Source organism: Triticum aestivum, chromosome 6D, assembly GCF_018294505.1.
Source record: "Triticum aestivum cultivar Chinese Spring chromosome 6D, IWGSC CS RefSeq v2.1, whole genome shotgun sequence".
Lineage (NCBI taxonomy): Eukaryota > Viridiplantae > Streptophyta > Magnoliopsida > Poales > Poaceae > Triticum > Triticum aestivum.
Window position 1 is genome coordinate 96,338,400 of NC_057811.1, and position 13,306 is coordinate 96,351,705.

Sequence of the window (13,306 nt, forward strand, 5' to 3'; positions counted from 1 at the left end):
CCCCTCGCCAGAGCCCCGCCGGAAGCCCTCGCCGGAGCCGCCCGACGAGGTACTGTCGTCGCCCGTTCGTCGTAGCCGGTTTTCTTTAAAAAAAACCCTAGATCGGTTTTTTTCGGTTTTATTATTTTGCGAGCGTTCACCGAACCGTTCGTTTTAACGAACACGTTCGTCGGTTTTTCTCTGTTAACGAACGTCCGTTATTTAACCGTTCGTCCGTTTTTCTTTTTCGTCGGATTTTTCTCGTTATTTTTCTCAGATTCAATTTCTGATCGAATCTTCGATTCTGTTTAATTTCTCGCTCGTTTATCGGAATCAGGCGATTCAAGCGCCTAGAATCTGTGCATTAGATGAGTACTGATTGTATGCTTGTTTGTTTGCGATAGAGTACCCGGAGTGTGCCGCTTGTTACTTCGACTCGCTAGGTTTTGCGGATCATCAGCAAGGCAAGTAACACTTTGATCATATCCCGTTCATACCCAGTTTTTACTGCATTAGATCTGTTTTCCTCAAACATTGCATGGTTAGGATCTAATTAAATTGTGGGTATTGGGAAGTAGTTGAGGTAGTACCTATTACCTGTTTTCTTATCAAACCCTTGGGAGTTACTTCTACGTTGCTTTTATTATTGCCATGCTATGCTCGTAGACGTGGATTGGGTTTGAGTGATATTCACGACAGATGTGAGATGTTTATTAATGGTTCAACTTAAGGTGGCAACTAAAACTCACATCTGGGTGGATTGAGGCACCTGGAGAACCCAGTGTTGTCTGTTTGTATAAGGTCCGCCACCCAGGCTCAAAGGGATCATAAGATTATTCATGCTAGAAACTTTCGTGTGGAGCCAGAAGCTATTATGGGCTCTAGCATAGTTGAGTAGGTTAAAAGATCTCTTGAAGAGGTGGGCTCGCAGATGTAGGGGAAAGTAGGTGTACCGGTCCATCCAGAGTAAAGAGTGATTGTTTCTGAAAGACTGTGTCCCGGTCATCCGTTTCTCAAACATCATGCAGTGCGAGAATCAAGCGGAGGCGATCGAGTCTTGTGGGGAAAAGTGTGCAAACCTCTGCAGAGTGTACAAACTAATCATGATTAGCCGTGTCCCCGGTTATGGACAACTTGAGTATCTAGTACCTGGATTTTCATTTGAATCTCATCACCATGTTACTTATAATTAATTTTGTTGGGTTAATGATGACACTTAATTGGGATTGAGTTGGAGGTACCTTCTCAATGTTTCACAACCACCATGATAGTTAAATAAAATTTATTCCTTTGAAGTAGGAAAAAATTGGCTTTTCGCAAAACTGTAACCATAGAGCTTTCCACCAGCCATATATGCATGTAGTATAGCATTATTATTGTTCATTGCTCTCTATGTGTTACTTTGCCAGCATATCCTATGTGCTGACCCGTTTTCGGGCTGCAACGTTTCATGTTGCAGACTTTTCAGACGACGAGTAAGGTGCCTTAGGTCGTGGTCTTATACTCAGTGATTCCGCTGGAGTGATGGACTCACTTATCTTCCAAGTCTTCCCCTGTTATGGTTATTAGATGGCCTTAAGCCATGTTTATCATACTTAATCTCTTCGGAGATATTCGATGTAATAAGTGTGTGATTGCTACTCTGTTATAAATCCTCCATTTGTACTGTGCGTGTCAGCATTACTGATCCAGGGATGACACTGGTGCACAGCAGCACAGGCCATTTGAGGTCTGGTCGCTACAATTGCAATGCTAGGAAACAAGGCCTAGGGTTCATACTTTCACTAGTGCAAGTTCTCTCAACAATAATAACATAATTGGATCGTATAACTATCCCTCGGCATGCAACAAAGAGTCACTCCAAAGTCACTAATAGTGGAGAACAAACGAAGAGATTATTGTAGGGTACGAAACCACCTCAAAGTTATCCTTTCTGATCAATCTATTCAAGAATCTGTAGTAAAATAACACGAACCTATTCTTTCCGTTCGATCTATCCTAGAGTTCGTACTAGAATAACACATTAAGACACGAATCAACCAAAACCCTAATGTCACCTAGATACTCCAATGTCACCTCAAGTATCCGTGGGTATGATTATACAACATGCATCACACAATATCAGATTCATCTATTCAACCAACACAAAGAACTTCAAAGAGTGCCCCAAAGTTTCTACCGGAGAGTCAAGACGAAAACGTGTGCCAACCCCTATGCATAAGTTCACGAGGTCACGGAACTCGCAAGTTGATCACCAAAACATACATCAAGTGGATCACGTGATATCCCATTGTCACCATAGATAAGCACATGCAAGACATACATCAAGTGTTCTCAAATCCTTAAAGACTCAATCCGATAAGATAACTTCAAAGGGAAAACTCAATCCATTACAGGAGAGTAGAGGGGGAGAAGCATCATAAACTCCAACTATAATAGCAAAGCTCGCGATACATCAAGATCGTGCCAAATAAAGAACACAAGAGAGAGAGAGAGAGAGATCAAACACATAGCTACTGGTACATACCCTCAGCCCTGAGGGTGAACTACTCCCTCCTCGTCATGGAGAGTGCCGTGATGATGAAGATGGCCACCGGAGAGGGATTCCCCCCTCCGGCAGTGTGCCAGAATGGGTCTAGATTGGTTTTCAGTGGCTACGGAGGCTTGAGGCGGTGGAACTCCCGATCTAGGTTTCTTTCTGGAAGTTTTGAGTTATATAAGAGGTGTTGGAGTCGGCGACAAGTCAGGGGGTCCCCGAGGCGGCCACGACGCAGGGGGCGCGCCCAGGGGCTAGGGCATGCCCCCCACCCTCGTGGTGGCCTCAGGACTATTATGGCCCACCTCCGGTACCCGTGGGCTTCTTCTGGTCCAAAAATGATCTCCGTGAAATTTCAGGTCAATTGGACTCCGTTTGGTCTTCCTTTTCTGCGATACTCAAAAAGAACGAAAAATCAGAAACTGGCACTGGGCTCTAGGTTAATAGGTTAGTCCCAAAAATCATATAAAATAGCATATAAATGCATATAAAACATCCAAGGTTGATAATATAATACATGGAACAATCACCAATTATAGATACGTTGGAGACGTATCAAGCATCCCCAAGCTTAATTCATGCTCGTCCTCGAGTAGGTAAATGATACAAACAGATTTTTTGATGTGGAATGCTACCTACCATATTTATCCATGTAATTCTCTTTATTGTGGCATGAATATTCAGATCCATAAGATTCAAGACAAAAGTTTAATATTGACAAAAAATAATAATACTTCAAGCATACTAACAAAGTAATCATGTCTTCTCAAAATAACATGGCCAAAGAAAGCTATCCCTACAAAATCATATAGTTTGGCTATGCTCTATCTTCATCACACAAAATATTTAAATCATGCACAACCCCGATGACAAGCCAATAAATTGTTTCATACTTTTGATGTTCTCAAACTTTTTCAATCTTAACGCAATACATGAGCGTGAGCCATGGACGTAGAACTATAGGTGGAATAGAATGGTGGTTGTGGAGAAGACAAAAAGGAGAAGATAGTCTCACATCAACTAGGCATATCAACGGGCTATGGAGATGCCCATCAATAGATATCAATGTGAGTGAGTAGGGATTGCCATGCAACGGATGCACTAGAGCTATAAGTGTATGAAAGCTCAAAAAGAAACTAAGTGGGTGTGCATCCAACTCGCTTGCTCATGAAGACCTAGGGCATTTTGAGGAAGCCCATCATTGGAATATACAGGCCAAGTTCTATAATGAAAGATTCCCACTAGTATATGAAAGTGACAACATAGGAGACTCTCTATCATGAAGATCATGGTGCTACTTTGAAGCACAAGTGTGGTAAAAGGATAGTAGCATTGTCCCTTCTCTCTTTTTCTCTCTTTTTTCTCTTTTTTTTTTAATTTTTCGTCCGTAGTCTCATCCCGACTTGTGGCGGAATCATAGTCTCCATCATTCTTTCCTCACTTGGGACAATGAATAATGATGATCATCACACTTTTATTTACTTACAACTCAAAAAATTACAACTCGATACTTACAACAAGATATGACCCTATATGAATGCCTCCGACGGTTTACCAGGATGTGCAATGACTCATGAGTGACATGTATGAAATAATTATGAATGGTGGCTTTGCCACAAATATGATGTCAACTACATGATCATGCAAAGAAATATGACAATGATGGAGCGTGTCATAATAAAGGGAACGGTGGAAAGTTGCATGGCAATATATCTCGGAATGGCTATGGAAATGCCATAATAGGTAGGTATGGTAAATGGTAAGTTTATGGTACCGGCGAAAGTTGTGCGGTACTAGAGAGGCTAGCAATGGTGGAAGGGTGAGAGTGCGTATAATCCATGGACTCGACATTAGTCATAAAGGACTCACATACTTATTGCAAAAATCTATTAGTTATCGAAACGAAGTACTAAGCGCATGCTCCTAGGGGATAGATTGGTAGGAAAAGACCGTCGCTCATCCCCGACCGCCACTCATAAGGAAGACAATCAAAAATAAATCATGCTCCGACTTCATCACATAACGGTTCACCATACGTGCATGCTACGGGAATCACAAACTTTAACACACGTATCTCTCAAATTCACAACTACTCAACTAGCATGACTCTAATATCACCATCTTCATATCTCAAAACAACCATCAAGTATCAAACTTCTCATAGTATTCAATGCACTCTATATGAAAGTTTTTATTATACCCATCTTGGATGCCCATCATATTAGGACTAGTTTCATAACCAAAGCAAACTACCATGCTGTTCCAAAGACTCTCAAAATAATATAAGTGAAGCACGAGAGTTCATCTATTTCTTCAAAATAAAACCACCGCCAAGCTCTAAAAGGATATAAGTGAAGCACTAGAGCGAATGACAAACTACTCCAAAAGATATAAGTGAAGATCAATGAGTAGTAGAATAATTATGCAACTATGTGAAGACTCTCAAACATTTAAGAATTTCAGATCTTGGTATTTTATTCAAACATCAAGCAAAACAAAAGAAAATAAAATGACGCTCCAAGCAAAACACATATCATGTGGTGAATAAAAATATAGCTCCAAGTAAAGTTACCGATGAATGAAGACGAAAGAGGGGATGCCATCTGGGGCATCCCCAAACTTAGGCTCTTGGTTGTCCTTGATTATTACCTTGGGGTGCCTTTTTCATCCCCAAGCTTAGGCTCTTTCCACTCCTTATTCCATAGTCCATCGAATCTTTACCCAAAATTTGAAGACTTCACAACACAAAACTCAACAGAAAACTCGTAAGCTCCGTTAGTATAAGAAAATAAATCACCACTTAGGTACTGTTGTGAACTCATTCTAAATTCATATTGGTTTAATATCTACTGTATTCTAACTTCTCTATGGTTCATACCCTCTGATACTACTCAATGATTCATCAAAATAAGCAAACAACACATAGAAAACAGAATCTATCAAAAACAGAACAGCCTGTAGTAATCTGTATCAAACGTATACTTCTTGAACTCATAATATTCTGAAATAAATTGGTGGACGTGAGGAATTTATCTATAAATTATCTGCAAAAATAATCAACTTAATAGTATTCTCCAGTAAAAATGGTAGCTAATCTCGTGAGCGCAAAAGTTTATGTTTTTTACAGCAAGATTGCAAAGACTTCACTCAAGTGTTCCCAAAGGTTCTACTTGGCGCAAACACTTATTAAAACATAAAACAACATCTAAAAAGAGGCTATATGAATTATTTATTACCAAACAGGAAAAAAAGGCAAGGAACAAAAATATAATTGGGTTGACTCCCAACAAGCGCTATCGTTTAACGCCCCTAAATAGGCATGATGATTTCAATGATGCTTTCATAAAGATAGGAATTGAAACATAAAGAGAGCATCATGAAGAATATATAGAACATTTAAGTATAACCCACTTCCTATGCATAGGGATTTTGTGAACAAACAACTTTTGGGAACAATAATCAACTAGCATAGGAAGGCAAAACAAGCATAACTTCAGAACTTTAAGCACATAGAGAGGAAACATGATATTATTGCAATTCCTACAAGCATATACTCGTCCCTCATAATAATTTTCAGTAGCATCATGAATGAATTCAACAATATAACTATCACATAAAGCATTATTTTTATGATCTACAAGCATAAAAAATTTACTACTCTCCACATAAGCAAAATTCTTCTCATTCGGAATAGTGAGAGTATCATAAGAAACTTGAATACTATAAATTGTTTCCACATTGAAAGAATAAAATTCAGAAAAGGGTAATCATAATCATGAAAAGTTTTATAAATATAATCATCACTACTTTTTATAGCATAATTATCTTCATAGTAATCATCATAAGTAGCAACTTTGTTCTCATCATAATCAATTGAAACCTCTTCCAAGATAGTGGAATCATTACTAAATAAAGTCATGACCTCTCCAAATCCACTTTTATAATTATCACAATAAGATTCAACATCCTCCAAAATAGTGGGATCATTACTTCCTAAAGTTGACACTCTTCCGAACCCACTTTCATCAATATAATCATCATAAATAGGAGGCATGCTATCATCATAGTAAATTTGCTCATCAAAACTTGGGAGACTAAAAATATCATCTTCATTAATCATAGCATCCCCAAGCTTGGGACAAACATTAATTTCAGCAAATACATTCTCAAACATGTCATCCTCATCAAACATAGCATCCCCAAGCTTGGGCCTTTTCACATCATAAGCATAATCGCTCTCATCATTAATAGTATGGATAGCACCAATAATATAACAATTATCATCATCACAGTGAGTAATAGGAGCGACATAATTTAGGAGGAATACCTTATTACCTTTGCTTCTCCGTCTTTTCTTTTTCTTCTTCACATCATGTGTGGGTTTAATCCTATTTTTGGAGCTCGTTATTAATGAGATTGGTTGTATAGAAGGCTCCTCCTTGTTACCTGATTCATCATAACAAATAATAGGAGGATATTGGCAAGTCTCTTCCCTTTCATTAGTATTCTCTTCATCTTATATTTGTTTTCTTGACTTTATGTAATTGGCAATATAATGATTTTCAATGAAATTCACCGAACAATACATATAAATTTCCTCTAGATCAAAATCAAGAACATTATGGAGGGCAAATTCTGGAATATCCTTAGTTATACGATTCATTTCCTCATAACCCAAAAGCAAACTAAGTTCATTATGATGCGCAAGGGAAATCAAGTCATCAAAATTTTTGGACATGATTCGATCATGAAACAATTTGCATTGGATATTTAAATGACCATGTTCATTGCAAAGTTCACAAGGATGGCTAAGAAAATTTAAATTTTCAGCACAAACATCTAGCCTTTCTTGCAACCATTTAGTTTCTAAATACTTATGCCTCTTGCAAAATCTATCTTCCCTATTGGGTGTGTACTTGCAAACTCTATGCACTCCACAAAAATTGACATGCTTATAAGATACATTTTCATCATGACTAGTGCAATCATCATTAGTACTATGGGTATTCAAATAGTTCATACTAACAACATTGCCATCATGCTCATCATCCAAAGATTTAGTGCCAAATATTTTTAATACATTCTTCTTCTAACACTTTGGCACAATTATCGGAATCCGTATTTTCATGAAAGACATTAAAAAGATGAAGCATATGAGGTACCCTTAATTCCATTTTTTTGTAATTTTCTTTTATATACTAAACTAGTGATAAAACAAGAAACTAAAAGATCCGATTGCAAGATCTAAAGATATACCTTCAAGCTAACCTCCCCGGCAACGGTGCTAGAAAAAAGCTTGATGTCTACTACACAACCTTCTTCTTGTAGAGGTTGTTGGGCCTCCAAGTGCAGAGGTTTGTAGGACAGTAGAAAATTTCCGTCAAGTGGATGACCTAAGGTTTATCAATCCGTGGGAGGCGTAGGATGAAGATGGTCTCTCTCAAGCAACCCCGCAACCAAATAACAAAGAGTCTCTTGTGTCCCCAACACACCCAATACAATGGTAAATTGTATAGGTCCACTAGTTCGGCGAAGAGATGGTGATACAAGTGCAATATGGATGGTAGATATAGGTTTTTGTAATCTGAAAATATAAAAACAGCAAGGTAACAAGTGGTAAAAGTTAGCGTAAATGGTATTGCAATGCGTTGAAACAAGGCCTAGGGTTCATACTTTCACTAGTGCAAGTTCTCTCAACAATAATAATATAATTGGATCATATAACTATCCCTCAACATGCAACAAAGAGTCACTCCAAAGTCACTAATAGTGGAGAACAAACAAAGAGATTATTTTAGGGTACGAAACCACCTCAAAGTTATCCTTTCTGATCGATCTATTCAAGAGTCTGTAGTAAAATAACATGAAGCTATTCTTTCCGTTCGATCTATCCTAGAGTTCGTACTAGAAGAACACCTTAAGACACAAATCAAAAACCCTAATGTCACCTAGATACTCCAATGTCACCTCAAGTATCCGTGGGTATGATTCTACGACATGCATCACACAATCTCAGATTCATCTATTCAACCAACACAGAGAACTTCAAAGAGTGCCCCAAAGTTTCTACCGGAGAGTCAAGACGAAAACGTGTGCCAACCCCTATGCATAAGTTCATGAGGTCACGGAACTCGCAAGTTGATCACCAAAACATACATCAAGTGGATCACGTGATATCCCATTGTCACCACAGATAAGCACATGCAAGACATACATCAAGTGTTCTCAAATCCTTAAAGACTCAATCCGATAAGATAACTTCAAACGGAAAACTCAGTCCATTACAAGAGAGTAGAGGGGGAGAAGCATCATAAAATCCAACTATAATAGCAAAGATCGCGATACATCAAAATTGTGCCAAATCAAGAACACGAGAGAGAGAGAGAGAGGGATCAAACACATAGCTACTGGTACATACCCTCAGCCCCGAGGGTGAACTACTCCCTCCTCGTCATGGTGAGCGCCGGGATGATGAAGATAGCCACTGGAGAGGGATTCCCCCCCCCTCCGGCAGGATGCCGAAACGGATCTAGATTGGTTTTCGGTGGCTACAGAGGCTTGCGGCGGCAGAAGTCCCGATCTAGGTTTCTTTCTGGAAGTTTTGAGTTATATAAGAGGTGTTCGAGTCGGGGACAAGTCAGTGGGGTCCCCGAGGCGGCCACGAGGCAGGGGGCGCGCCCCCCACCCTCGTGGTGGCCTCGGGACTCTTCTGGCCCCGGTACTCCGTGGGCTTCTTCTTGTCCAAAAATGATCTCCGTGAAATTTCAGGTCAATTGGACTCTGTTTGGTTTTCCTTTTCTGCGATACTCAAAAACAACGAAAAAACAGAAAACTGGCACTGGGCTCTAGGTTAATAGGTTAGTCCCAAAAATCATATAAAATAGCATATAAATGCATATAAAACATCCAAGGTTAATAATATAATAGCATGGAACAATCACAAATTATAGATACGTTGGAGACGTATCAAGCATCCCCAAGGTTAATTCCTGCTCGTCCTCGAGTAGGTAAATGATAGAAACCAAATTTTTTATGTGGAATTCTACCTAACATATTTATCCATGTAATTCTCTTTATTGTGGCATGAATATTCAGATCCATAAGATTCAAGAAAAAAGTTTAATATTGACATAAAAATAATAATACTACAAGCATACTAACAAAGTAATCTTGTCTTCTCAAAATAACATGGCCAAAGAAAGCCATCCCTACAAAATCATATAATCTGGCTATGCTCTATCTTCGTCACACAAAATATTTAAATCATGCACAACCCCGATGACAAGCCAATCAATTGTTTCATACTTTTGATGTTCTCAAACTTTTTCAATCTTCACGCAATACATGAGCGTGAGCCATGGACATAGCACTATAGGTGGAATAGAATGGTGGTTGTGGAGAAGACAAAAAGGAGAAGATAGTCTCACATCAACTAGGCGTATCAACGGGCTATGGAGATGCCCATCAATAGATATCAATGTGAGTGAGTAGGGATTGCCATGCAGCGGATGCACTAGAGCTATAAGTGTATAAATGCATATAAAACATCCATGGTTGATAATATAATAGAATGGAACAATCAAAAATTATAGATACGTTGGAGATATATCAGCTGCCTCCTCCTCTCTCCCACTAAGGCCCAATAAGGCCCATACACTCCCCGAGGGGTTCCGGTAACCCCCCGGTACTCCCGTAAATGCCCGAACTCACCCGGAACCATTCCGATGTCCAAACATAGCCTTCCAATATATTGACCTTTATGTCTCGACCATATCGAGACTCCTCGTCATGTCCGTGATCATATCCGAGACTTCGAACTACCTTCGGTACATCAAAACACGTAAACTCATAATACCGAACATTAAGCGTGCGGACCTACAGGTTCGAGAACTTTGTAGACATGACTGAGACTCACTTCTGGTCAATAAACAATAGCGGAACCTGGATGACCATATTGGATCCTACATATTCTACGAAGATCTTTATTGGTCAAACCACATAACAACATACGTTGTTCCCTTTGTCCTCAGTATGTTACTTTCCCGAGATTCGATCGTCGGTATCTCAATACCTAGTTAAATCTCGTTATCGGCAAGTCTCTTTACTCATTCCGTAATGCAACATCCCGCAACTAACTCATTAGTCACATTGTTTTCAAGGCTTTTAGTGATGTGAATTACCGAGAGGGCCCAGAGATACCTGTCTGACAATTGGAGTGACAAATCCTAATCCCGATCTATGCCAACTCAACAAACACCATCGGAGACACCTGTAGAGCATCTTTATAGTCACCTAGTTATGTTGTGACGTTTTATAGCACACTAAGTGTTCCTCCGGTATTCGGGAGTTGCATAATCTCATAGTCATAAGAACATGTATAAGTTATGAAGAAAGCAATAGCAACAAACTAAACGATCATCGTGCTAAGCTAACGGATGGGTCAAGTCAATCACATCATTCTCCAATGATGTGATCCCGTTCATTAAATGACAACTCTTGTCCATGGCTAGGAAACTTAACAATCTTTGATTAACGAGCTAGTCAAGTAGAGGCATACTAGTGATACTCTGTTTGTCCATATATTCACACATGTATTAAGTTTCCGGTTAATACAATTCTAGCATGAATAATAAACATTTATCATGATATAAGGAAATATAAATAACAACTTTATTATTGCCTCTCCTTCAGTCTCCCGCTTGCACTAGAGTCAATAATCTAGATTACATAGTAATGATTCTAACACCCATGGAGTCTTGGTGCTGATCATGTTTTGCTCGTGACAGAGGCTTAGTCAATGGGTCTGCAACATTCAGATCCGTCTGTATTTTGATGTGCTTGACTTGGTCGCGGATGGAATTGAAGCGTATCTTGATGTGCTTCTTTCTCTTGTGAAATCTGGATTCCTTTGCCAAGGCAATTGCACCAGTATTGTCACAAAAGATTTTCATTGGACCCGATGCACTAGGTATGAAACCTAGATCAGATATGAACTCCTTCATCCAGACTCCTTCATTTGCTGCTTCCGAAGCAGCTATGTACTCCGCTTCCAACGTAGATCCCTCCACGACGCTGTACTTGGAACTGCACCAACTGACAGCTCCACCATTCAATAAAAATACGTATCCGGTTTGTGACTTAGAGTCATCCGGATCAGTGTCAAAGCTAGCATCGACGTAACCGTTTATGATGAGCTCGTTTTCACCTCCATAAACGAGAAACATATCCAGTCCTTTTCAGGTATTTCAGGATGTTCTTGACCGCTGTTCAGTGATCCACTCCTGGATTACTTTGGTACCTCCCTGCTAAACTAATAGAAAGGCATACATCAGGTCTGGTATACAGTATTGCATACATGATAGAACCTATGGCTGAAGCATAGTGAATAACTTTCATTTTCTCTCTATCTTCTTCAGTGGTCGGGCATGAGTCTGACTCAACTTCACACCTTGTAACAGAGGCAAGAACCCTTTCTTTGCTTGATCCATTTTGAACTTCTTCAAAACTTTATCAAGGTATGTGCTTTGTGAAAGTCCAATTAAGCGTCTTGATCTATCTCTATAGATCTTGATGCGCAATATATAAGCAGCTTCACCGAGGTCTTTCATTGAAAAATTCTTACTCAAGTATCCTTTTATGCTATTCAGAAATTCGGTATCATTTCCGATCAACAATATGTCTTCTACATATAATATCAGAAATGTTACAGATCCCCCACTCACTTTCTTGTAAATACATGCTTCTCCAAAAGTTTGTATAAAACCATATGCTTTGATCACAGTATCAAAGTGTATATTCCAACTCTGAGAGGCTTGCACCAGTCCATAAATGGATCGCTGGAGCTTGCACACTTTGTTAGCACCTTTTGGATCCACAAAACCTTCTGGTTGCATCATATACAACTCTTCTTTAAGATATCCATTAAGGAATGCAGTTTTGACATCCATTTGCCAAATTTCATAATCATAAAATGCGGCAATTGCTAACATGATTCGGACTGTGACACCCAAGTTTTTATTTGGATTTTTCAAAAAGATTTTTATTTGACTTGAGGGGAGTGATTTAAAAAAATTTCTTCAAGAGAACTCTCACTCTCAAATATTTTTCTTTATGGCAAAATTTTTGTTTTGATTCACTCAAGATCTACCTTTGGTCTTGAAGGTTTTTGCTTTTCACTGGGATTCAAGACAAAATGGTTTACATTTGGGGAAATGACTTTTGTAAATCTTTTTGAATTTTGCACTATGGCTTTTGGAAAGTACTTTGCCACTTTCAACTATTCCTTCTTGCCATGGCATAAGTGCAAATCCTCTCTCCTAACCCTTCCCTCTCCTTTGGATCATGATTTGCATCAAAATCCAGCAAGTTGAACCTCCCCATGTATTTATTTTCCATTCAAATCCTATTCAAATATTTTCTGTCTTCTATTCTACCACTTGGAGTTTTACAAAGGAACTCCATTTTCTGTTTGGACTTTTACCACCAAACTTCTTTCCCCTCCTAGTCCTTTGAACCCTCAACCTAGAACCATGAAGATCCACTGGTCTCCAGTTCAAAATTTTCAAACTACACCAGCGGCAAGTTTGGGCCAGATTTGCCAAATTTGGTGAAATTCATTCAAAACCTTCTCCAAAAATTCCAAGTAAATTCATGCAGCCCCTGGGTGCTTTGAGTGATCATCTCACCAAGTTACAGCTCCAGAAAAATTTATCTCTTTACCAAAACCTACTGTCGAACACCTGCAGTGCATGGTCACTGTCAAGTTCAGTTAACTTCAGAGTTCAGTCAGTG